The sequence below is a fragment of the Dermochelys coriacea genome, chromosome 4, assembly GCF_009764565.3.
Source record: "Dermochelys coriacea isolate rDerCor1 chromosome 4, rDerCor1.pri.v4, whole genome shotgun sequence".
NCBI classification, from domain to species: Eukaryota; Metazoa; Chordata; order Testudines; family Dermochelyidae; genus Dermochelys; species Dermochelys coriacea.
This window is the reverse complement of record NC_050071.1, coordinates 62,760,568-62,764,882: the sequence shown is the minus strand read 5'-3', so window position 1 is coordinate 62,764,882 and position 4,315 is coordinate 62,760,568.

The window sequence follows — 4,315 nt, the reverse complement described above, 5'->3', positions numbered from 1 at the left end:
CCTGATGTATCAGTTGTTTCCGTAAGGAAGGCAGTCCCTTCTTCTGTTGTCACACAAGCACATACAACAGGATCACTGTGGACATTGCTCCACCCATCAAGACTCAGGCTAACAATTTTACCCTCTAGACCTTTTGCACACTGGTCAATTTCTCTTTCATACACTTTATCCAGCAATTTGCCTGTGACATCTGCTCTGTTGGGTGGACTGTATCCTGGTCTTAATGACTGAACCAGATTAATGAAGTGTAGGTTCTCAATCATATGGAAAGGAAAGTTTGTTGCATAAACAAACTGGTCAATTTTTTCATCAATTACCTCTTTTTGTAATCTGCTGGTTCTTATCACAAACTTATCTATGGTTGTTTCTGGATGGTGGAATTTATTTTTCCTTTTTGCTACATGTGATATACTGTGGCTATGTGACATACATGATGTGACTGAAACACTATCATTGGCAGATAACTCTGAAACTATAGAAAATGATGGTGATCTTGAGGGTGAATAGTCTTCAGAATCCAGAATCCTGGATTCTTCTAAACAAAATAAGTCAATGAAGTTATTTAATTACTGTTACGATACTGCTCATTTAGTATTACTCCTTGCATTCACTGACACTCAGTACTACTTTAAAGATGAAATTGTAAAAGGAAGATCTGCCTATTTCAGCTATTTATTTTTTATCATAACTGCATCTAAAATGATAGTACCAAAGAGTAACAACTATATTTTTTGTTCAAACATGAGAATTCAAGAATAGTCCAGAAGGAAGACAGGAAGTCCTTAAGAAAGAAGTATGAAATAAAAAAGTTTACCAACCTGAAGGTCCTGCATGTTCAGACATGTTCCTTTCATCATCTTCAACGCATCTTCCTCCTGAGCAGTAACACTTCTCATCATGATGTTTCATTCAGGCGACCAGGCCTTGCATTTCTTTGTTGCATTGTTTGCATTATGCACCCATGCATGTCTTACCCACAGGTAGAGGAACTTCATTAAAATATTTCCAAACTGGGTCTCTTTTACCACCTGCTGCCATTATAGGTTTTCCCTTCTAGTGAGAGAATTGTATGGTAGATCTCAAATCAATAAGGACTACACTCAGAAAGACCTCAAGACTTCTGGAATATGTTGTTCAAACAGTTTCACTTTTGTTTCTATTGCCTGTCCCTCCCTTCTCACATTTATCTCCAGACTTCTTCTCCTTGTCCAGCTCTATTCCGCCCCCAACAATCTTCTATTCACTGAACTTTTTGAAACTTTGCACTTTTAGCAAGAGATTGACTGTGTACAGAAATGTGCAGAGGGACAATAGGGTTGAGGTCTGTTATTTCTCATCTCTCTATATTATTTATTTAAAATTATTTTTGCTGTTAACAAGCATGTTATCTCTGGAGACACAAATCCACAGTTTGAGAACTGCAAAACTAAGCATCTCTGATGGTATCTTCTAGACTGAGCAATGAGTCCCATTGGGTAGATAGAAAGATTAACCTAAATAATCTATACAGAAGCCCGTGGAACTCCATAAGATTGAGTCCCTAAGCCATGAACTTTTGGAACTCATTTACAAAACTTTTCTTAAACATTACATGAATATATTGTCTCATACTATAGAATTAGAATGTATAATCCCTGATGAGAAATCTTTGAACATAAAGTATCTTAATTAAAACTATCTTTAAATTTTTTCCTCAAAAAGCATTTTATCCAAAAAAAATCCAATTTAAATAAAAAAAATCTGATTTTTTTTAAAATCACGCACTAGCACAATAGAATTACTTTCAAAATAAAATAATCTAATTTTTTTTTTAAATCATTGATTCTTATCCACCCTGGTCTGCACTTGGAATTAGCCCTGATTTCACATATCTACTTAAGTGCATTGATGTAAACCTTTAATGTAGACAACCAAAGCAACAATTTGCACTAGTAGAATTTACTGCTGCTTCTACTGGTGCAAAAGGCAGCTTTCCATTTTTATACTATGGGTTTATGCTCATTCAGCTATATCAAAGACTGAAATTGGGACTAATTCCAAGAGCAGACAGGGCATAAGATACAGAAATCTGCATGTTATTCTCATATTATATTAAGTAGAACAGTGTAAATTCTTCAAAATTACCTGCAAATATTGATTTCAATTAAAGATGGAAGTTACTTAGACTTTGTTTCAGATTAGCAGCCGTGTTAGTCTGTATTTGCTAAAAAGAAAAGGAGTACTTGTGGCACCTTAGAGACTAACAAATTTATTTGAGCATAAGCTTTTGTGAGCTATGAGCTGTAGCTCACGAAAGCTTATGCTCAAATAAATTTGTTAGTCTCTAAGGTGCCACAAGTACTCCTTTTCTTTTTAGACTTTGTTGAGCCCCTTGTTGTTCACTTTCTGTGAATATTCTAGAAAATTAGTTTACTGACAGAAATGTTTGCAGAAGCATTACATTTAGGGTGACCAGATGTACCGATTTCATAGGGACAATTCTGATTGTTTGGTCTTTTTCTTACCGAGGCTCCTGTTACCCCCCACTTCCTCTCCAGATTTTTCACACTTGCTGTCTGGTCACCGTAATTACATTTTAAGTGAATATAGAAGTACACTGGCAGAAACCAAATGTTGAACTTGTATATATGATTGTCTGTACTAGAAACCTCATTCCAATTGTTATTCTAATGCAAGGAAAAGAACCAATCAAAATGTAACAACAGAGTGTTGAGTATCAAGCATTATTACCTACACTGTTTATGAGTAATCTACAGACCAAGAATTATTCACAAAAATTATTCTATGATTTCAAATAACTAAACTTGGCAACATTGTAAACTGCTCACAGACAATTCACAAACATAGATTAAATTACTCACAATGTATTATATGTTCAAATCTAATATTAATCTTGAGAGTGCCATTTCCGTTCCAAACCTTTTCCTTGGCAATCACGCACTAGCACAATAGAGTTGCTTTCAAAACTCCACTCTATATTAATAAACAAGAAAAAAACCCTAAAGTTCTGGGTTCTGTCCAATTTATTATTTAATCAGATTTTCTTCCTACAAAATATGTATATACAGTTCGTTTAGGAAAGATTAATATATGCAAATATAATACAAACGTTTTTAACAATATTAAAAATATGTCAGGTTCATTGTTGTTTAAGATGACCTAAGCTCTGGAATGATTAAAGACAGTCTTATTCTAGAGAGAGAAGAAATCACAAGCATTTAATCTGGAGGGAGAGAATGTGAGTATACTAGATTTAATAAAAAAGAGAATGATCATTATCCATGTGTTTGTGGAGTTTAAAATTAAATAGTTTAAAGTTAAGTTTTCTTCAAATATAGATCACTTAAGTATTGCTGCAATGTTCTGAGGATTTGCCTGCTTGCAATCATTAACCTGGCCATACAGGAGATTAGAGACACTCACAACAGACAGTCCCAAAAAAATTAATACTCCTTTGCAACCTGACCACTCATTCTAGCAAAGGTTGCACTGCTACCTACCATTTTAGAGAAAATGGAAGCTGAATATTTAGGGGTATGAATCCCAAATAATTCAGTTACATGTAGGTATGTTTTCCCTCATCCCTAAGAAAGGGAGGAGTTAGGTTCTGCTTTAAAGTCAATCCTGACAAATCCCATTGACTTCCCTCAGCTTGTATAAAACATCAAGCAGGGTGGAGTTTGGTCCAAGCAAGGCCTGGACCCAGCAGATCATACAGCTTAAAAACCAAATGCTCAAAAACAGAGGCCCAAGTTTCATGGGCAAAAATGTATTTGCAATTGCGTTTTGACTGTTGTTTGAACGATTATAGAAGTCACGTGGGAATAGCTAGGTGTTTAAATGGCACTTGTTTGCACAAACACCCACTCTGCCCCTACAACGGTGATAATTTCCAGTGCAGAGACACAACTAGAAAAGTTGTGGCACCTTAGAGACTAACACATTTATTAGAGCATAAGCTTTCGTGAGCTACAGCTCACTTCATCGGATGCATTTGGTGGAAAAAACAGAGGAGAGATTTATATACACACACACAGAGAACATGAAACAATGGGTTTATCATACACACTGTAAGGAGAGTGATCACTTAAGATGAGCCATCACCAGCAGCAGGGGGGGAAGGAGGAAAACCTTTTGTGGTGATAACCAAGGTGGGCCATTTCCAGGTCCTGGACTCCAGGAGACAGAGCCAGACACGTGACCGTATCCCCTTCCCGACAGGCAGGCGAGAGGGCAGGGCTTGGTCTCCCGAGGAACGGGGGCTCGGTCTATGCGGTCACTTCCGGTGTTGGTGGGTTGCTAGGTAACGTGTATG